This window comes from Diorhabda carinulata, chromosome 2 (genome assembly GCF_026250575.1).
Source record: "Diorhabda carinulata isolate Delta chromosome 2, icDioCari1.1, whole genome shotgun sequence".
NCBI classification, from domain to species: Eukaryota; Metazoa; Arthropoda; class Insecta; order Coleoptera; family Chrysomelidae; genus Diorhabda; species Diorhabda carinulata.
In genome coordinates this window covers 2,764,429-2,787,959 of record NC_079461.1, presented here as the reverse complement: position 1 = coordinate 2,787,959, position 23,531 = coordinate 2,764,429, and the positions used below count along the sequence as shown (strand labels likewise).

General features: G+C 33.7%; 1 protein-coding gene across 14 annotated transcripts in view; it reads right to left on the bottom strand.

Moving 5' to 3' along the window:
• Window positions 1-23,531, bottom strand: part of LOC130904046 (disco-interacting protein 2) — a 255,151-nt gene that overhangs the window by 72,910 nt on the left and 158,710 nt on the right. The window contains exon 1 of one of the 14 annotated variants that reach the window (XM_057816563.1): window positions 11,941-12,164. The exons of 11 other annotated variants lie outside the window; for them this stretch is intronic. The gene's annotated coding sequence lies outside the window, so the exon portion shown is untranslated. Of the gene's footprint in view, window positions 1-3,082; window positions 3,630-11,940; window positions 12,165-23,531 lie in introns of those variants that run through there. 2 more of the 14 variants (XM_057816557.1, XM_057816556.1) reach the window with 2 other exon arrangements.

Below are 23,531 nucleotides of genomic sequence, written 5' to 3'. Positions count from 1 at the left end.
TCAAAGAAATCAAGCAAAAACGGCCGTATTTTCCCAAGAAGAAAGTGTTGTTTCATCAAGATAATGCACCAGGTTACACATTCGTTATTGAGATGATCGAAATTAATAAATTAAAGTTTGAATTGCTACCTCATGCGTCCTATTCGCCAGAGTTAGCCTTCTTGGATCATTTTCTGATCCCAGACCTGAAAAAATGGCTCGTTGGTCAAAGATTTTCGTACATTGAAGAAGTGATGTCGGTAGTTGATGGCTATTTTGACGAGCTTGACGATTCTTATTTTAAAAAGGGTTTCGAACTTATTAAACATCGCTGGTAAAAGTCTTTGGAGTTAAAAGAAGAAACATAAATATACTTTTTGTTGTGCCAGGTACTTCTGGTACAACAAAGCCTCGCAAGTACATTTTTGAACAAAGACCTTTTCTTGGTAAATGTCCAAGTAAACGACCTGAGCACGAACCATCTTCGAGCAACAAATCTCCAATATTAAAACGATTGAACCACCAACGGTGTATTGTTTGCTCAGTAACTGTGTCTTCTACTTCTTTTTCAATATTTTCCTTTCTGCTAAAGTTGTTTTGAACTTTTGTTTACACGATTTTCATATTTATTGCATTTCAACTATTCTTTACAAAAAATAAACAAAGAGAGAATGACTAAAAGGATGTAAAGCAATTGTACTTTCCATTACTTAAATTGAGACGTAGGATTTTCACATGGAAACCCCCAGTACTTATGAACCACCCCTTTTATATATATATAATTATCCTTATCTTGAAAATCATTTGAATTTTGTACGATTAGGTGTATCATTTACTTATACTTGGAAATAGAATGTTATCGACAAACTGTTTAAACATTTGCTTTTTTTTTCTACGGTATGTACAGTTGGAAATGATAACTCTGTCTCGATTGATAAACAAACATCGAAAGACAATTGAAATGATCGGTACCGGGAAGTAGAATACATTGTCAACAACAAATAAACTTGTGTACCAAGAAAAGAAAAGAAACGTTTATTTACGTTATCTTTTCACAAAAGATACGAGGTGCGGTTATAAAATAACGCCATAAAATACGTTGTTTCAATTATGTAAACCCCCTCTATACATAAAACGATATTTCCATTATCGAGATGAAGCTGGAAGTCTTCTTATGCAACAAAATATGTTTCAGAACCATAAGTAAGAGAACGAATATTCGTTGTGTCTTTTAATCTCGGGTCATTTTAAATCTCATTCAAAGAACAGTTTCACGATTTTTTTGTTCAAACTCGAGACCAATTTGGCATATTTGTTCGTTGTAACGATTCTCAATCAGTTTTCACACAACTACGATTGCGTCAAATCAAGGATTTTATCATTTTTGACGTACAAGGGCGATCAAATTTTCTTTTAAATCACTCAAACATACGTCCAAGTGGTTTTCCCAAATTTCTCATGAAATTTCACAAGGTTTACCAGGACCATACATTTTGGAATGCAACGAAACTAGAGTAGTTGCTGCCTTAAATTTTGAGTGCCCATTCTTCAGGTGTCCTTAGCAGATAATAGTGACGAAGAAAAGTCAGAAGACAGACCACATCGAAGTCGATACGACTTATTAATCAGATAGTGATAAAGAGGTTTCTTCTTTGGTACAACAAGCACCTCCAAATCAAGACGTTCAAGGTAAATAACCATATTTCTCCATGAAATGAAATAGATATTTCGAAACAGGTTTCTAATGAAAAGATTATTACATAATTGCGTGTCATATTTCGCTGAAAAGATAAGCAAAAATGGTTATCGTTGAAGCCAAGGCTTCGTCGAATTGTCTTAAGAATCATGCACATTAGACCTGGAGCTATATGTATATCCAAAAAAAAAATAAGATCTTGGGTGTTGTTTGTCTGTTGGTAAATCTATACCAATGTTAAAATTGCAATAAAATTTGTAAAATAAAATAAAAGTATAACCACTTGCAATCAAAGGAGATATTTGATACATCTTCAAAATGGTTTGAGCGATTCGTTTACACAAATTTTTGAAGTGTAGAGAAGGAGAAGCTACAAAAAAATTGTGTCCTTTTTCCGTCAGCGGAACTATTGAAGATGTAAGATCGAAGCTTTTAAGACAATTCTCGGTGCTATTGGTATATTTCCAAATACGAATGGGACATTCTATATATCATTTTCAATAATTATTTATAAAAAACTTTCTATATCTACGTACGTTTTATATGTTTTTCTTAACGAATTGTCTTGATTCTAGGTCCCTTTTGATTGAAAATTAGTTTTTGAAAAAAATGTGGAAATTCAAACCTAACAAGCCCTCCAGTAACACTAAATAATATTGGGTTGAAACAAGAAAATATCTGGGTATGTACCTAGACAAAAGATGTCGGAACATATCTTTAAACCAGAGAATAAACTAATCCTTCTATAGGATAATTTTAAAGCCCATATGGACCTACGGGATTCAATTACTGCTAGAAACTCTACATTAAAATCCACCAAAAGATTCAGTATAAAGGACTTATTGTGAACGCCCCTTCAAATGCCTTCAGCTAGAGTTGAAGCCAAGAACAAAAGTTTAAGTTAAGATTTCATTAAATCATGAAAACCGTCAGTAATTAAAATATAGAAACTGTTAGTTATAGTCCTTTTGAGTTAATTTGAAAAGAAAATCTTCATTGTGACGATGGTGACGCTATTTATACATAGGACAAACATCTCAGTATTTAGAAAATGAATTTAAAGATCATCAATGCGACAGAAAATATAAAAATGCATTATTAAAACATGAAATACGAAAAAAATAAACAATCGATTTTGAAATTTTTAAAATATTTGTAGGAGAAGGATAAAAAAGACAATTTAAGTAAATTTTGTAATTCTATTTTATGAATAATTCAAATTGTTGGCCGCTGCTTATTTTTGAGATATGACTACCTAGGAAATTTTTTTATTTTTCGATTAATATAATTGTGCAAGTGCTAATTTTGATCGAAGATCGAAACGTCTGTTTCGATAAACTAATTTTCAATCAAAAGGGACCTAAAATCAAGGTGTCAACAATAAAAATATATATTTATCGACTGTACCTTTATAGCCTAGCGTGTGTTAGAAGTTAGAAGAAATATCGTGAGAATTTTGGTGAGATTTACCGGAATCAATATTATTACTATCAAACTACACTATTTTAGAATACTGCTTTGTTTGCTCTTTTCAATCGTAGCATTAATAAATTAGTCAAACTGTATAATAACGAAGGCATAAACTAAGAACATCCTTTTTTTTTTTCAACAATTTAACAATACAATAGAAGCACTATATTATTTATAACAACAACTAGACTTTCCGACACTATAAATTCACTATAAAAAAATTTCAACGTGTTATTATATTATCTTATATATAAGAAGTTATTCGGTGATTCACATTTTAATAATTATGTTTCCCGAGTGTTTCATCGCGCGCGGAGAAACTGTATAAACCGATGGATCATCGTAGCCGCTGAACGAACACCGACATATGTCCACCAATTGGACATGATTAACATGTGTCATTCCATAGGTGACGTCGAGCGACGCTACACGTCGACGCATAGCAATGAATGAGAAAGCGGCGCTTTGAGACGGAGCGTCTCGACGACTGATTTTCCCCTAGCACCGACAGGAAAGTTCGCCGTCCTTGCTATAATGCGGCGGTGCCAGTGTTTCCAATGTGGTGGGAGTGTAGAGGAATTTCTTCCGACTCTATACTAATAATTTACATTGATGCCGGCACATACGAGGGTTGATTCGAGAATTTTTACAAACATGGTTTTCAAACAGTTTTACGCGGGCTAATACGAGCATTGTTATCGTGTAATGCCTTTTATAAAATCATCTATTCGCAATAACAATAATAACAATATTCACAAATCATTAACGCCACCTATTGTTCGATCGGAAAAACTTGAAAGGCAAAAAAAACAATCCAAATTTCACCATAAAGCCTCGGGTTGCCAATTCTGTCACAATCGCCGTGTTGAGGTCCTTTCTCTTCGCCGCTGTGGTTTTCTTTAGGATAATACTAAAGAAAATTCGATAGATTTGACCTGGAGATTTGGAATGAAACAATACTTTCTCCCGAATAGTCTTGGGAGGTGAACCAATGGTCAAGTGGGCAGAGGCGCGTCCCTAAGTAGATTGTCTTTTATAGTGAACAGAATTGAGTATCTGACAACGGAAATGGCCTTCTAGAGAAGAGCCAATCCAGAAGGGACAGCAGGATACGAAGTGATAAAATAAGGAAGATAATCCGAATCATACACACATTAATCCATGAGTCAAAACCAAACAATTAATCTGGTATGGACCTGTACAAAGAATATCAGATAACAGATCACAAATCGAACACCACAAGGGAAAAGAAGAACAGAAAGGCCGCGAAGATGTTGGAAAAAAGGTATAGATAAAGAATAACTCAGTGGTTCGTTAAAAAAGTGATTTCAATCTGATCAACTTAATACGGCATCTATTAGTCCAGATGTTAATCTAGTCTATGGATGTTTGCGATATCATATTAGCCAAAATGACCGTATCATTAGCAAACGTTTCTATTGTATTGTATTCAAGCAACCGAGCATACTTTATTTTCCTCCAAGGACTTGGTGGTGGATCAAAATAACCGCATTCCTTTTTCAAACTGATATATCCGTACAATATTTTTGTAATCAGTAGTTTTCTCTCAGCTGTGTGTTAGTGGTGCTCGTCACAAAGAGAAATCTCGAGCAACGCGTCTAGATCAAATTTGGTGTGAAATTAAACAATTTGGATTCAGTACGATCCCAAAACGAAGCGTCAGAGTCAACAGTAGTTATCCTCGAATGATCAAAGACCAAAAAAAGCTAGCATGAGCAAGTCGAAAACCGCGGGGTGGTCGATATGAAATTTGTTCCATTTATATTTGAGAAATTGGCATTGAACTCTTCCACTATTTTTTTTTTTCATATAACATCGCGAAGATGCTCTTCTGCGTTCAATACACGTCAAAGGTTTTCAAGCTCGAAGTGTCTGGTGATGGTATTTAAGCTTTCAAACGATATTTTCGAAGAGAAGTCGCACGCCAATAGATCTAGTCAGCTTGTAGGCCGAAAGGTTATCAGAAAACATTGGGCGCTATCCCAACAAACATTACATGTATGGAAGGAAAAGGGGCCGCCATTTTTATTTATCTAAAATGTTCCCGTCCTAGATCGAAAATTGTTTGTCAGTGACTCCCCCTACCAAGTGTTTGGCTTGTTTTAGTGTATTTTGAAGTAGTTTTCCGGCGTAATTTTTGGATATAAACATTATTATTTGTATTTTTTAATGAAAATATTCAGTGGAAAAGTGTGTGCGTGGTTTTTCCGCAAAATGAGTAAAGAGTTTTGGAGCTAGGAGAATTTGATTAGGTCAATTAACGTTTACGAAGGTAAACCTTTATTGTTTGACCCTAATAATGATGATTATAAAAACAAAATCGAAAGAAGAGATGCATCAGATGACATTGCAAAAGATTTAGGTGTAAATAATGTCGCCGAGGTTAAAAGAAAGATTGAAACTCTTCTGGTGCAATATAGAGAAAAAGTTACTAGCGACAAATTGTAAGTCCACAGAAAAAAAGAAGCCTTGGTGGGGATTACCTTATTTGTTATAGCCAGACGATCTTGAACGCTGATTGCTTGGCGAAAATTAGTATTTTGTTTACTTATTACTGGTCCTATCATCGATATTAACAATTCAAAATCCCCATTTGACATTCTCGTAAAATTTGTAAACATCAATTCGGAAATCATCACCACTATATTCATAACGCCGTAAAAACAATTGTCTTTGCCACCATCGACGAGAACGAGGTTCTTCGACAAAACCTAAATGTTTGATAAGAAATGTTTGTCAAAACTGCACTTTAATCAACGCGTTTGACAAACTTGTTTCCCCATTGTTTCTTCAATGGAGACGCACCTTTACAAGATGCATTATACTCTTTATCTAGGTAGTTAAAACTATATTTCCTTCGTGTCGTGTCAACATCTTCAAAAAAACAAGGTCTACTGAAACAAAATAGCAAGCTCCCACACCAAATGGTTTTGATGTAGCTCTCATGTTTGTTACCTTCCCAAAAGCTTCAAGTTTTGTCAGTTATAGCTTCTTTTGCATGATGATCTACAGTTTCATTAACATTGATTCCAATGCGAGCTGACAGCCAGAAGTAAAACCATTACATTAAGAACAAAATAAAGATCTTGTACGTTTTAGATCATTGGATGAAAATTCATGGTTATTATCAATCAATAAAATATAGATTTTGAAATAAACGTGCAAGTGTCTTATGAGTTAGTAGGGAGGTTTCTCGACGTAGCAAAGCGGATTGGAATAATTAGAGACAGCATCATGTATAGCTTGATAAAAATTACAAAAATAAGTTTTATATGAGACTACCAAATAACAAATCGTCTACTAGAAGATTCTAGGTGAGTAATCTATTATTCAGTATGTGTTTTCTTTCGACATTCAACCAATTCTTTGTACCAGATTACCTCTTCTATGCCTTTGAATTTAAGCGTTCATGAATGTCTGTTTGTTGAAGGAGTTAACGTCGAATTTCAGTAGATAATCAAATCGAGCGAAGCATGGAGGGATTTAGGAATCGTAACTCTGGCAACTGCAGAGAACGTCCATACGAGCCCGGCATGATAATAGGAATTATATTGTTAATTCACATATTGAACATTGTAAATCCTTCAAGTCGTAATAAAAACAATATATTGTAATCTATTTTATAAAAATGTTCCATGTTTAAACGAGAAATTCGATAGAATAAACGAGCTTCTTTACTTCTTTTTTAATTTTTTTCGACAAACTTATTTATCAATGCGATGAAACTTCTTTAAAGCTTGAATAAATAAATAAATAACTGAATAAATAAATAGTTAAGGCGATATTATGCAAAAACCATGTTGTGTCGTGTAGAAAGTTTGAAGTTAGTTCAAAATATATGCAATATCGCATTCAAGTTCAGTTGCATTTCATTCAACAAAAACGAAGAAATTTTAATAAAAATAATAAACGAGGTAAGTTAAATAGATTGTTTTGGATCATTTATCATTAGGAGAATACTTGATTGTATACAGTTCCGTGATTAAAATAATATTCATTGAAACACTGCCAGTTTTGATTAATTCGATTTAATTTGATAGTTGATTGGATTCACAAGCAACGACTGTATATATGATACTTGATTGGAGATCAAATATTCGTCAATGGTAAATTGAATAATTGTAGTTTAAAATTATTTTCAGGATATACAGGGGTTTTCAAGAATATATTGCTCATTGGAATTTGAAAATTTCCTTTTTTAATAATTTTTTGGGATGAGATCGTTAAATCGATAATACATTATAATCAATGCACTAAATATTCCATACTTCTCATATTTTGAATATAAAAAAAATATAAAATTTACTGCGTACAAACGAAAAAGGATCTAAAGAATTATTATTTGCATTTTCAAAAAAAAAGATATAAGCAAAAATGTTTATTTCGTCTCTGTAATCTTTTCCCGTCTTCATTTTTATCTCTTCCTCTACGAAGATGGTCCCAGAAGTACCTGGCCTTACCTAGAGATGGGTGTAGTCGAAAAATATTACTGTATCAGAAAGTAAACAATCAAGTTTGAAGACGCCACGTTGTGTTCAGTGAATTTGTAAACATGGCAAAAAATTGGTCAACGTTTTCTGATACAATACTTTTATTTGAAAGGCAATGACGACTCCAGAAATGTCGAGGAAGATCCTCAAAGCGGTACTGGATGACCATCGACTGAAAGTGCGCGAGCTAGTAGACATAGTAGGTATTTCAAAAAGTGAATTTAATATCGATTATCACAAATGTGATCATGGCAACCTTTCTGAAATTCACGAGATGTTATACTGATCGGATTACCAATGCAGATCGTTTTTCTGAAATAAAAGGCCAGGCTTGGTATCATCCTCCTTAATAACAATGAATCTAGTATTGCAATATGCAGAAATCGTCGCTTACCATACCGCTTAGATTCGTCGCTATGTTATATATTTTGATAATTGTGTTAAAAAGTGACGTAGGACATCAATTCCCTTTGGTATTTTCCGTCTATATTTATTTATTAGAATTGATACATTTTCTGGCCATTCCTCGTATTATATATCTTCAAATATGTTAATTTCTTTATAGTAAACATTTAAAATTGAGAAAGTGGATGCCACAAATGGATGACGGAGTCCATATTGGGAATTTGAAGTTGCACTGCGAACCCTGACGGCCTCCAAGTGAACTATCCAATACGGCTGCCACAAATCTTCGCGTGGCATTATTTACATACGTTTTGCTCTATATTAAGGCCGATACTAATTAATTTTGTAACAGATATATTGTTTATAATGATAAATAAATTGAGGAAATCGAAAGTCTATGAAGGTTATAAAAGGTGGTCCAACTATAATGCACGATGTTAATTGGAGTCGCACCTTAACGTCCAGTTTTTTGCCCAACTCAATTTGACATTTCTTTGTTTCAGTGTTTGACAAATTCTACCATGGAGAGGTACACAATTGAGCAGCGCGTTAAGATTGTTGAAGCCTTTTACGACAATGGGCGTTCAAATCAGCATAATCAGCATTTTGGTCAGCATAATCCATCAAATGTGTCCATAATCGGGAAAATTGTACGCAAATTTCAGCAAACCGGGTCTCCCCGTTCATTCTGCGGTAAACATTGTTGTTGTTCGCGATAGTGCCGTCAACCTCGACTCGTCGTCGTGCCCAACAATTGAACATCTCACGAACATCACTGATGCGAATTTTGAATAAAGATTTGAATTTACACGCTTACAAGGTTCAATTGACTCAAGAGCTGCAGCCTGCTGACCATTTCAAGCGTCGTCAATACGCCAAATGGTTGGTTGAACAGACAGAAGTGAATGGTGACTTTACAAAGAAAATCCTCTTCAGCTACGAGACACACTTTCACCTCAGTGGATTCGTTAACAAAAAGTGACTGTTTGGTGCGGTTTATGGGCTGGCGACGTCATCGGGCCGTACTTCTTCGAAAATGAGGTCGGCCAAGCAGTTACCGTGAATGGTGTTCGCTATCGCGAGATGATAACGGACTTCTTGTGGCCAGAAACTGAGGATATGGACCTGGACGATATGTGGTTCCAACAGGATGGTGCGATGTTAATTGGCCGCCACGATGTGATGTGATTTGACACCGTTGGACTTGTTTGAGGGGATATTTGAAAGAAAAAGTGTACGTCAATAAGCCAAGAACAATTCAAGAGCTAAAAGATGAGATAATTCGGCACTTTAACGACATTGAACCTCAATTATGTCTCAGAGTCATTGAAAATATTGACCATCGGATAGAGGTATGTCACCGAAGCCGTGGCGAGCATTTGGCCGATATTTTGTTTCACACATAATTGTCATACATCCTTCTATCATTATAAAAAATATTAAGATAATTCTCTGAAAACTTTTTGTTTTATTTAAAATTAACATCGTACATTATGGTTGGACCACCCTTTATAACTGTAACAACATAGAATTCTCTCAAAACCATAGAAAAAGGAACGATAAGTACCGAAAGCTGGTATCGGTACTAGTACAATAAAAAAAATGTCGTTGGAGAAACTATTTCAGTTGCGAAGCGTTCAGAGTGGCTTAAAAGGCTCAATATTAAAGATTTTAATCAACAGTTGCTAGTTTGCTCTTTGTATTTCAGTGTCGATGATTATGTATTTCCTTTTTTATCACTTTTGATAAATACTAATCAAATATAAATATTGAAATCAACGCTAATCGTATGGACGTCGAAGCCATATTTGTTTTGATACAACAGCGCCCCTTTGCACGCGGTGGACGATTTCTTTACCAATATTTATTTATTTTCAAACATCGTTGTATTTGCATCGTGGCACGGTCGTTATAGTATTTTTACTGCCCGATTTGCCAGTATATCATCAATTCTTGTGTAAATACGCACCAGCAGGCGAGACCTATAGCTAGTAATACCGAATTTTCAATTATTTAAAACTCAAAAGTTAAATTGAAAGAATATGTACACAAGCTTTCGAGCTGGCAATTTGCTGACGAGATCATTTTCATTCAAATATTTGCGAACCTTGTTATTTTTCTAATGATATGAATCGCGTTTTCGCAAAATCTACCCGAGAGTTTTTTTAAACGGATAGTCTTTTTTCGCGATTCCCTAAAGCTTATTCTGAAAAAAGATCAACCGGTCAGATGAGAAAAATTCTTCTTTATCTGGATAAACAATAAACGAAAAGCTCTCGAATTTTCGATTTCAATTTCCTTTTTTAAAAAAATATGAAATGAAATAATTTTTGCGCGTTAACAAGAGTTTTTTTCTGATCTATACTGATTTCGAAAGAGCTGTGCTTAACATTATATCTAAAAAAGTTTCAATGCTCTTTTTTAATCACTCATCACTCATCTTTGTTGTACATTACGAAGTATCGATCTATATACATAATCATCTTCAAGGTCACTGTTGTCTTCTGGTAAACGTTCTGCACCTGTATCTTCTTCTAATTTCATATTTTTATCATCTATCAACAATTTCTCAAAATCTCTGTCTACGCTCTCCGATGTAGCGGTCCAAGTAAATCAGGTTGAGTCTGGGTTTCAAGCAAAAAAGTCCGCAAAATTATTTTGATTATTGAGACAGCTAAGGCTCTAAAGACATCAAAAGAACGTCTTAGACTTATTATGAATGGATAGTCGAGTGTTCAATGGGGCTGCCGCTTACCAAAAACAACAATGAGGTGATGATTCCGAGCAGTGTTTAAAGCTTTTCAATCGTAGTACATTCAAATATTTGAGTTGACATGTTGACATACGCAGAAGTCGGTTGAAAAGGAAAAAAATGTAAACAGCGACTATAATGTATTCTTATTGGAGCCCCATTTGAAGAAGAAAATGGTGTTTCATCAGGGCAATGTACCAAGTCACACATCAATAAAAAAAATGGCAAAATTGTATGACTGCATTCTACAGATCTGACTATCAGTGACTTTTTGCTGTTTTCCCTCAAGATAATACTTGCTAGATGGAAAATTTTGCGTCAAACAAGAGGTTATCGCTAAAACTGAAGATTATTTTAGGATATTGTATATATGGTACTAAAAAATTGTATTCAACAATTGTATGGCCGCTATAATCGTTATATCGTTCACGGGGGCAAATATATTGAAAAAAAAAGGGTTTTTTTCTAACTATTAATCGAAAGATATTTATTTCATTTCATGAGGACTGTTTTTTTTCAACTTCCAATCACTCCGTGCAGCGCACTTCACCATTGTTGATATTCAGGCGTCAGTCGGCGTTCTGCTACAGTCATTATTGTTGCTCCCGCCAAGTGTGAATTGCGAAGTGTGATTCATTTCCTACAGGCTAGAATGCTGCAGAAATCCATCGAAGAATGAGTCGTGTGTATGGGGAAAACTTCATGAAGAATGGTGTTGTGCGTGAATGGTGTCCAAAGTTTAAAGATGGCCATAATGATGTGTATGATGAGGTAAATCTGTCGTTTCAGATGACCTGGTCCAACGAGTTGACAGAATGGTTAAAGAAAACCTCAGATTCACCATTAGAGGTGCGTTGTCTACGGAAATTCTAGAGCTTTCAAGGTCTGTTCATTGGCGGCAACTTTATTTGAAGAGGGTATTGAAAAGCTCGTTCATAGATATGACAAATGTTTCAATCCCTTCGGTGATTATGTCGAAAAGTAACCGTAAGTTTACTATCAATATTTTGGTAATAAAAATATTGATTTATATGAACTTTTCTTATATTTATAATCTATCGGAGGTTGAAAAAAAAACGTCCCTCGTAAATTACATAGAAATATGTATATATAAGAAAAAAACATACAATTTTATCCAACAAATATCTTCGAGAAACACTGAAACTGCTTCCTTATATAACCTCGATTCATGCATTCTCCCAGGAAAACTTGTATATATAGTAGTTGACACAATTCACACGATACTGGGAAACAACAATATGTATGCTGATACGTAATACCGCCACTGTTTCGTTTCTAGCTGATTGCTAGAAATATTTTATCGTTTGTTTTGTGTACAAAAGCACTGGTGTATTTATGGGCAGGTTTGGAGGATATACTTTTATAATGGGAAAACACCACTACATTCGATTCAAAGCGAATTTGTCAACAATTCCGTACTGATCGTTTAATATGAATTCCTCACATCATTGTGTTGAAACACTATCGAACAGGAAAATAAATAAGGTTTTGTTTAACAGTGGTTGTAAAAACGGCGTCAACGTAACGTAAATAATTTTAGGAAATTTGTTTGTAGAAAAAACATTTTATTTCAATAGAACGACAATAAATATTTATATTCATTATATTTAGTTTTGTTTTTGAAAACAGTAATTCCACTACAAAAATTGGAATAATAGTCACGTAGTCACGGTATTATATCGAATCATCAGTAGATTTTTTTCTGATTGTTGACATGTGGCTATAGTCCGGTCAAATTAGACCAAAACATAAGAGTGAAGCTACATTAATTCCCATCAAGCTGAAAATCAGTGAAATTGTTTAAAATACAATTAAAAATAAAATTTGAATGTTTTCTATCATTTCCGTGTATGGAAAAAACATTATATTCAAGGTCAAAGGTCAAAAAATGAGTTTTCCGCGATTATCAGCAAAACGGTAAGTTTTATCATAAAAATACGTTAGACAAAAATTGAAGATCATGAAATTATCTACAAAAAACGTATAAATACTTTTTTTCCTACGAGCCACCGTTTCTGAGATATAATGATTCAAAAAGTTGTAAAAGTTATAGTCCGGTCAATTTAGACATTTGAAGTCACATTAATTCCCATCAAGCTGAAAATCAGTAAAATTGTTTAAAATAAAATTAAAAATAAAATTTGAATGTTTCCCATCATTTCCGTGTTGGAAAAAACATTTTATTCAAGGTCAAAGGTCAAAAAAATGAGTTTTTCGCGATTATCAGCAAAACGGTAAGTTTTATCATAAAAATACGTTAGACAAAAATTGAAGATCATGAAATTATCTACAAAAAACGTATAAATACTTTTTTTCCTACGAGCCACCGTTTCTGAGATATAATGATTCAAAAAGTTGTAAAAGTTATAGTCCGGTCAATTTAGACATTTGAAGTCACATTAATTCCCATCAAGCTGAAAATCAGTAAAATTGTTTAAAATAAAATTAAAAATAAAATTTGAATGTTTCCCATCATTTCCGTGTTGGAAAAAACATTTTATTCAAGGTCAAAGGTCAAAAAAATGAGTTTTTCGCGATTATCAGCAAAACGGTAAGTTTTATCATAAAAATACCCTAGATGAAAATTGTAGACAATAAAATTATCAAAAAAAAAAAGTTTGTATACTTTTTCTCCTACGAGCCACCGTTTCTGAGATATAATGATTCAAAAAGTTGTAAAAGTTATAGTCCGGTCAATTTAGACATTTGAAGTCACATTAATTCCCATCAAGCTGAAAATCAGTAAAATTGTTTAAAATAAAATTAAAAATAAAATTTGAATGTTTCCCATCATTTCCGTGTTGGAAAAAACATTTTATTCAAGGTCAAAGGTCAAAAAAATGAGTTTTTCGCGATTATCAGCAAAACGGTAAGTTTTATCATAAAAATACGTTAGACAAAAATTGAAGATCATGAAATTATCTACAAAAAACGTATAAATACTTTTTTTCCTACGAGCCACCGTTTCTGAGATATAATGATTCAAAAAGTTGTAAAAGTTATAGTCCGGTCAATTTTGACATTTGAAGTCACAATAATTCCCATCAAGCTGAAAATCAGTAAAATTGTTTAAAATAAAATTAAAAATAAAATTTGAATGTTTCCCATCATTTCCGTGTTGGAAAAAACATTTTATTCAAGGTCAAAGGTCAAAAAAATGAGTTTTTCGCGATTATCAGCAAAACGGTAAGTTTTATCATAAAAATACTTTTGACGAAAATTTAAGATCATGAAATTATCTACAAAAAACGTATCAATACTTTTTTTTCTACAAGCCACCGTTTCTGAGATATAACGTTCCAAAAAGTTGTAAAAGTTACAATGTTTCAGATTTATTGTCTTATTTAATGGCTATAATGAAAAAAACCAAATCTGCAACATTGTCGAACTTTAGCAAAATCTTCGTCAATTGATAATTTATTTAATGAACTTATGACAGTTCCAACCAGTCAACAGAAATTTCTTACAAATATTCACAACAAGTCTCGATTCATTTCAATGTTGTAAGAAAAGTTTACTGGTGAAACCATTAAATACAACTTTTTGAATCATTATATCTCAGAAATAATGGCTTGTAGAAAAAAAAGTATTGATACGTTTTTTGTAGATAGTTTTATGATCTACAATTTTCGTCTCAGGAATTTTTATGATAAAGCTCATCGTTTTCCTGAAAATTGCAAAAAACTGATTTTTTTGACCTTTGACCTTGAATAAAATGTTTTCCATACACGAAAACATTCAAATTCTGTGATCAATTGTATTTTAAACAATTTTACTGATTTTTAGCTTGATGGGAATTTATATTCATGTCTAAATTAACCAGATTATACGTCTCAATATTTTTTAAAACCGTATTTACCTGGTCTTCCCATCTTTTTTTAGTCTTCTTTTTGTTAGGTACGTACAATCCTAGTCTCACCTTTCATAAACTATGTTTTCTTCATTATTTTAAAAAAATTTCGTAATTCATCGATATTCTCTATTTACGGTTTTTACTGGACCGTAAACGATTGTCAAAATTTTCATTTCGAACATTCTCAATCCACTTTCTTATATTTTGTTTGTTAGAGCCGCTATCCTAGCATCCAAAGTCACCACCGCTTTTATCGATGCTTCATATTTTCATTTGCGTATCGATAATTTTTCCATTTTGCGGATCTTTTGTATCTATTAAAAGACCTTTCCTATGTTTAAAGTTGTGTTAACAACTTTGCACCGACGAATTTCAGTTACAATTGTTTTCTCAGTGTAGAAATCATCTAATGGTTATATGTAATTCAAAATCACGTAACGCCTCATTGGACGACGTTATACATATTTCCTCATCTAGGTTAACGGATTCCATAACATAAATGAAATATATCGTTTTAATTAAGACTATACCGCCCCCTGTAGCTCGCTTTCTCTCATTTCTCGATTGCGTAGCCATAACATCGAACATCAGCCTCCGCGAGTAATGTCTTCATTTTCAAAATGCCCTTTTGTACTTCGGTTTATTACCTTCGCCACCATTTTCGTTTATGTGGTTTCGTTCATTGGAAAGTACACAGAAACTCAGAGTCGTATCGAAAAAAAAAAAAACCAAATAAATCGATTGGATACAATTGGTCAGATCTCATCGTTGGTGGCACCAAATATAATCTTTGATTCAGGTTAAAATAATCCTTCTCTTCAATCAATGAATAAATCTTGAAATCCGGGTATTGTTAAGAAATTATTGGAAAGAAAAGTTTAAAGCAGACGTGGTAGCAAAGAAAATATGTCGTCCTAAGACATCCGTCTGCAGAGAACCAATCTACCACTAGAACTCGCCTATTATTGGACTCTCTTGGACCTTTGGACCTTTCCTTGTCTTGTCGAAAGATAATCGTTTACTTGCGATGGAAGAAGAATTTATCTAAACTGTTTTGTGGAATTGTGAAGGTTCAATGTACTTCAAAATCATTCCAGATGGTCGATCTATCAATACCAAGATATATAGTGCATAGCTGAGACGATCGGAGGAATATCCAGGTTTAGTTGCTAAGCCACATACCGCGAATGTTGTTGGTATTGAATTCCTACCAATCGAGCATCTAGTCCAGACCTTACACCAAGCATCCAAGCACAAAGAATGGTTTTACCAAGTTTATTTTTGTATGATTGGAAACCGAGATTATTTATAAAACACCCATATAAGAACGTGTCAAATCATGAAAGGATTTGAGGTGTAAAAAAATCAAAGTTGTGCCGCAGCATTGCCGATTCTCAAACAAACAACGGATTGGAGGGAAAAAGAATAAAAATGGTAATAGAAATTTTGCTAAACTACTTCTCCACGGATCACTTCTCAAATTTGTTTTCTTATGTTTTATTTTCCATGAGAATTTTTCTAAATGTTTCCGTATCAATTTTCGAAATACCGAGTCCGTTTCATTGCACGCCACTGTGATAATTGTAGCGGAGTTCTTCTAATTTTGTTGAGGTACCTCTCTGACTGGAAAGTTCTGCGAAATATACTCGATATTTAACAAAAAATAATACTGTTAATGAACATTTTGCGGAGTAAATGGAATCAGTACATGTAGTGAATTATTTAGAGCAGCTTTTAAAGCTGTACGAACGATTTTAAAAGCAGGGAATATGGAAATAACTTTTAATAAAAAATAAAAAAACGCGTATTTAAATTGAACATAGAAAATTTTGTACGAATCCAGTTTATATGCATGAAATTATTATATACAGGGTTATAATAAAGAAAAACAAAATTCCTAAAACGTATCATGTTTAGTTTTAAAAACAAATAGTACTTTATTTTATTTCAGGTCTTTTGACACCTTTCAAAAGACTAATTTGTCAAATTTGAATTAACTAAACAGTCTACTAAACAAAATTCGTACAGGACTTGTGCAACCTGTGTCTTTGGCTAAGGACAACACGATGATATAGGTTCAGATCATTTGCGGAGTTATATGAATCATTTCATGCCTAATTCGTTCCACTAAATCATTTCAATTGTCTGGTCGGTTAACGTAGACCCGACTTTTCAAATTATACCAAAGAAAAAAAGCAAAAGGCCACCTTCCTTCAAACTGGTTATCCAGAAACCTCCGAAGATTAAGATCATAATGTGGTGGTGCACTATTTTGTTGGAGCTACTTACTGAGATCCAATTTTTCCTTATTATTTGGATCTGGATATGCCACAATAAGGTCTGACATATGAAAATGTTAAATTGCCGATGACCAATACGTTTTTCCCTAACTATTCCTACCCAAACATTTATTTGAGGATGCTGGGTGTGTTTTTCCGAATCCTATGGTGTTCTCAAGGGATGCATCTTGTCCCCTACTCTTTTTCTCCTGTTTATCAACGATATACTTCGCCTCAATAAACTCGGATGGGCAACAGCAAATACCCAGGTTGCTGTTTTTACAAAAAAGGCTGGCGCTGCGGCTCAGGATTTGGTCCTAGTATAGTTACGTGGACAAATGAGCTAAGGCAGCTTCACAAAAGCTTGTAACCCTCTTTGATTACTCGATCTATTAGTTTCATCTTTTTTTTTATTTCTGAGAACTGATTCGTAATCAATAATAAACGGAATGTGATGCGCAAACGCAGTCCCTAAATTGATTCGGAATTAGACCCGCGAACAAAGCTAATATCAATCCCAAAAGAATAATTTATTTCCTTGTATTTTTCCCATTTCTTCCACAAACAGTTCTTTATAAAAAAAAAAGAAACGATCATTTTTACTAAGCTTAAACATAACAAATCATTCGTATATAAAAAATTCTCTGGCAGGTTCATTTCTGTAAACTGTTTTCGGGAAGTTATTACAGCTACTTCTCCATTTATCCGTCACTTAATATCGTCACAAATTACTTTCACTTCAGTATAATACACCGAGAGGGGAAAAATAACGACGAATAAAACGAATTATGGCGGAACATTTTTTGTTTCCATTTCCACTCGTCAAAGATCTCTCTGAAGAGCGATCCTCGATTTGTAGTTTCTGTTTTACGTTCGCATACGATATATTTTATTAGAAAACGATTTTTAATTCGCACGATGAGGGCGAAAACAATGTATAACTATTAAGTAAGGGACGACCCAGATGATAATCATCTAGAACGTCTTCTCGACCGTTTAAACTATTCGTGCTAGCGATTAACATTCACCGCCATACTCTTGTGGTACCTATCCCGTCATGAATGTTGGTGAATATCATATGAATCTTTATTCTGGTAGCAGCGATGCTAAAGAGTTGAGGAGAGGTTTTATCTAACCAGGTTCATAAGCCAGAATCTTCTTGTCTTCTCCTTGGATCCCTTTTTCCTTTTTGCTTTGCAGGTTGGATTGGAACGATGCGTATCTGGATTCGTTTCGTATTATGTGGTCGAATTTTTACAGTTAAAGTTATTATTATGACGGGTGGTACTATTCACCAGATCTTGTGAATCTTCTATATTATTGGCAAATGCGATGGTGAGAACTGTATATCTGTTAAATTAGACATTTTTCCTGTGAATGATTTGTTGGCAGTAGCGAAAGACACTGCGTTCGTAACTGAAGGTTTTGCGTTAACAGCTTTCGGTTCATAGCGTTTTTTTCCTTCGTTTTTCTATAAATTTGATCTTGTTCTGATTTAATTTCGGTAGTTTTCTATGGCAGAGTTAAAGAAAATTAGGAAATACCCCATATTTATATCAATCCAGAACTATTTCATTCATTATTGGTTTATATTTGAAAAAATAATCTATAAATCACTCAAAAGGTGGTTCTCAATTACAAAAAAAATGAAGTATGAAGCTGAAACGTGTCGTTTTTCAAATCCGTATCTTGTTAATAGTCACATATGTTTTTTAGATGCGATTTTCCGAAGTTATGAAGAATCTGATTATTCTTTATTACCATCTACTTTTGATTTACAGTTGCCTCTTTAATGGACCCATATTTTTGAGAATCTCGTTAACAATATCGCGAATTTACCAGCGCTTCATACCACGAAATGCATAAAAATGGGAATAGGGAGATAATGTTGGAGTTCGTATACATCGGAAGTGAAAAATTCCTTTACGCCTTAGTGAAAAATTGATTCAGGTAGAATGAATAAGTAATTGTTTAAATTTTGGGCGACGGACTGTTTTTATCTTCAACACTTAATCACTTCAATTACGGAATAATCGATCGAAAGATAGGCAGAAATTAACATCAAATATTTTTATGTAAGACTGAATCCTTGACAATATAAAGGACAGTAATGTTGCAAACTGCTCAATATTATGAACCTAAGACAATTGACCATGAAGATATTCAGATACAAAATTTTATTAGATAGATAGAGTAGATTAGATTGAAAATTTATCTCACAAAAAAAACGTCGCAATGTTGCCGTTTGCTACGAACGCTACTTTGAGTACTTCTTTGAAAGATTAGAGACGAGCGCAAACGTAAAAGTAACTGAAACTAGCAAATATTTTTCCTACACTGCCATAAGACAAATTTACGATGTGAAAAATATTGTGAAAGTTGTAACCAAGGGTTAAGACAGAGACGTAGTGGAAAAACAAAACCTCGTGTTGAAAACATTTTCACAACTAACTTTGAAAGTCTTTTCAAAATTCCATGATTCAACTCAAAATATGTTGTAATTGTATTGCAAACTAGCAAAACCCTGATTGGCTATTACCAATATTGTAATTTTTAAAGCGATTGCTTTAAAAAATATTTTGAGAAATAGCACAAACCAGACTGGGCGCATAAGCCCATGAAACATCCTTGAGAATAACCAAAATTTAACTAAAACGCGTCATGAATCATGAATTTTAAAAAATCTGACGAATAAACGAAAAATCTATGGACGTTTTAAAGAATAGTATGTTTTTATTCTTTAATCTGTCAATGGCTTCAAATCTACTCTAGGGTGGTTCTATTAATAATTTTGACAGTTATTTCCAGCGAATCAACTCGCAAATAATTAACCAACCCTGTATCTAAAGATTGTTTGTTTCGTTTCAACTTTTCCCCAAGGTTTTTTCAGAATTGGTGGAGTCATATGGCAGACGAACGAAAGTTTTCAAATTATGGCGGATTCACCGATGTTAAGAAATCGCGCTGGTATTATTAGTTTACTTTTATATTCATCAAGGCCCTATCCAGAAGAAAACTGGATATATGATATATTGGAGCGCATTTTTGTTGATTTGAGTTTATTGATGTATCAAGAGTTCTTATAATTTTTAAATTTAATTCAACATCCATCGCAGCAAACGTGAATTTAAATAAAGGGTGTATACGTTACAAATTTATAAACAGATATGTTTTACACATGAAAAACTGGTTTTATGTTTTATATCTGAAAATATGGATAATCAGAAATTGTATTGGTAAATATCAAATTATTAGATAAGTTCTGTTTGTCAAATTTTTCATGGAAAAGGTGCTTTTCACCACTCCAAGCTAGTTCTACCGCAGCTAGATGATAAAATTTTTTTTTGACTCCCCCTGGTGGGTCTTCATGTTTTTGTAAATAAATTTTTCTATATTTGTCTGAAATAATATTTCGTTTATCGGGTGCAATTATTCTCTCGCCACCTTGAAGTGTATGATCAATATATTCCTGCGTTCTCATTCGATTGATTCGAATGGACATGTTTTTCTTATCGTAATTAGCATGCTTGCTTCTGATTGCTTTTTAACATTAGAAAGTGTGAAAGCATAATATGTTTGCAGTCACGAGATTGCTGTCAAAACCAGTTACATACATTTACAGGAATACAATGTTTCTAAAACTCCTTTCACAATTCATTTTCTTTGTAGTTCTATTGCATTGCTGAAGATTTCTCGAAGGTATCAACCTAATTAAGACTGATTCAGGAATACTAACGGAACTCTTCTCGTGGGTATTGCCGCTTCAATGGACATTTGAGGACGTTTAGCCAAGGATGCAACGCGCGAGCTTTCTGATAGGAGCATCCCTAGTGCCACAACAACAAAATAAGATGCAATAGATGACCCAAGGTCACAGTTCATATGACATACTTTGCATTGCAGACGGAATTGATTCTACAGAAAGCTGGTTTAAATGATATTTTGAAGTGAAAGTTCTTAGTTGATTTCAGTTCTTATTTGCTTTGCAACAGCTCAAGGCTTGACGGTGTTGGACCAGCTGTAGATCAGACCACCGAAAATGGATCCGAATGAATACGTCTTTGGTTTTGTTTGCTTTGTTAAAGAATTTTAGTACGTATACGGGAAAATACCATTAATATAATGATCAAATGGAGAGATTGCGTTCCTATGGAGAGTATAAGGTCCTAGAACCAGCTATTCCAATTGAGTTAGACGCCAGGTCCAAAATAATCGATGAGAGTTCTTTTTTTATTCTATCAACTGGTTCCGAAAAGGCTTTTCATTAAGCAAAGGTAAACTAAGAAGAGTTACTGGTATGTTCAGTTGACGCTGTTTGGCGAATTACCATCAGAGAAACTCTCGAAAGTTCTAATTGTTTCTGCAAGGAACCAAACTGACAAACAACTCTAACTGACTGGTAAACAGCTCGAGGTACACAAAAGATTAACATGTCAAAGTGTTGGTAACAAATATTAACGACAATAGGTTAAAGATCACAGTGAAAAAACTGTCAAAATTGTTAACATTGATATTGATACAATAATAAAAATTTACGTAATACGCATTACTGAAGCGTGAAATATATGAATCGTTTTGAGAACCTTTAAACCTCAACAACTCAATGTGTCGTTTCGTGAATACATCAGTTGAGTTTGGTGTGTGATTGGTCAGATAGTGGTACGTGCGACACCATACCCATTATTTAAGCGTGTGTATTTTCGAGCACGTTAATTTAATTTGCGGTCGTAAGTAAATCAGACCGAACAATAATATTTTACTTCTCTTGTAAACCAACATGAATAATTGTTTGTAACACATGCCATAAATTCAGCTAAATACCCATTAACCTGTTTGTCACTTTGAATCCCATTTGATATGGCAATTTTTGTTTGCTGCTATTACGGCGGATTTGTGCAAAAAGATGATAAAAATGATTAAACGAAGGGTTTTTGAAAACAATTTATATTTATGTGATTTTATGGGTTTAGTCCCTCGGCTTTTGTATAATTTTTATGAGACGTTCTTTACCAATACATCTTTCAGTAAAGTATGAACCGAAATAACAATACAACAAAAGTTTTGGCATCTAAAGGTATTTGTATATTTGAAAAAGTGAACATGCGGTTAATTTTGACTCATAGTGAAAGGAAATTGTCCTGGGTAGCTCCCTTTACTGATTAGACCTATTATTTCAATATATATATATAAATATGCCCTCAAACTATTTCCAAATGCAGGAAAAGATGATTTGATTTCAATTGGCAAGTGATTGTGCATTTTTTGCATTGTAAAATATTGAGCCCTCAACTAATTCTGAACTTGGAGTAGGTAGGTAAAGGTTTTAAGTGGACAGCTGTTTCTGAAATTGGAGAAGTGTGCTTACGAATTACGCAAATGGATTCAAAGATGGATAAGGAAGGAACAGTCAGAATCTTTCAAAGAAGAGCCTGCAATGAGCCCTGCTGTTTAGTATGAGTAAATATCTAACAGCTCTCTTTTGTAGTTTGAAGGATTCGCTCAAATTGTGTCGCACTCAATAAGGGAATAATAGAGTGTTAAGGAGATGGATAAGTTCAGTTCTATGGCAATTGATATCAGCTTAAAGCAGGAGGACTTAATTTCAGTTCAAAAAGTTGTCTACAACAAGCCTTAACAATTTTACAGATTATTGTTGTTATTTAATAAAAAAGGCTGCAATGTATTTTTATATGATAAAACTTTGGTTTTAGAAACGTTGAGATAGAAAAGATTAGAATCGCACCATGATTTAAGGGTGATTAGGTCACTAGATATGGTTGTATAAAGTGCCGTGAGATCAGGGTTGCTTCAAGAGAAACTAATATCGTCTGCAAATAGACATATTTTACCATTGATGTCTAGATAGAGCCTATTACTGAACCTTGAAGCACTCCACATTCTATTGGCTTACAAGAAGACATCCACCTTCACCAGCTGACTTCTGTTGGTAAGATATGACTTGAACCAAGTGAGAGGTAGTACTGCAATTTGTTGATTAAAATATTACGATTAACACAATCGAAATCCTTAGAAAAATCACAAAAATTTGTTGCAGTGGAGTGACGACTGTTTAGGCTACGATAGACATCATTAAGGAGGAAGAATATAACATAACAACATATATAATTAAAAACCCAAATGGATGGGTAGTAAGTAACGTGGGAAGGAATGGAATTGGACGATAATTCGATGCTTGATTTTCTTCATAAATCTTTTATCAAATTTAGATACAACCAAGTTGCTGCTGGTCATTTGACTGAAATAATTGTTTTTCACCGATCTTCAGAAAAATCTATTGAACGTGTCTTTCCAATAAGATAATTAAATAAGTTCAGATCGAATGACGAATTTGGACAAATTCTGTTCAAGGGACCTCAAAATGCGCGTGGCAGTAATCAGAAAACAGCTTCCTCAACAATTTCTGATTAAAATTCTCATATGAAGCGAATAGATTAGTTCAAACAATTCATATCCTCATATCGAACAATAGAATAAGGTCCTGGACCTTTTTCCTAAACTTGCTTGTATTGTCTAAGTATGGCTACTGCAGAGGCAGTTAGGTTAG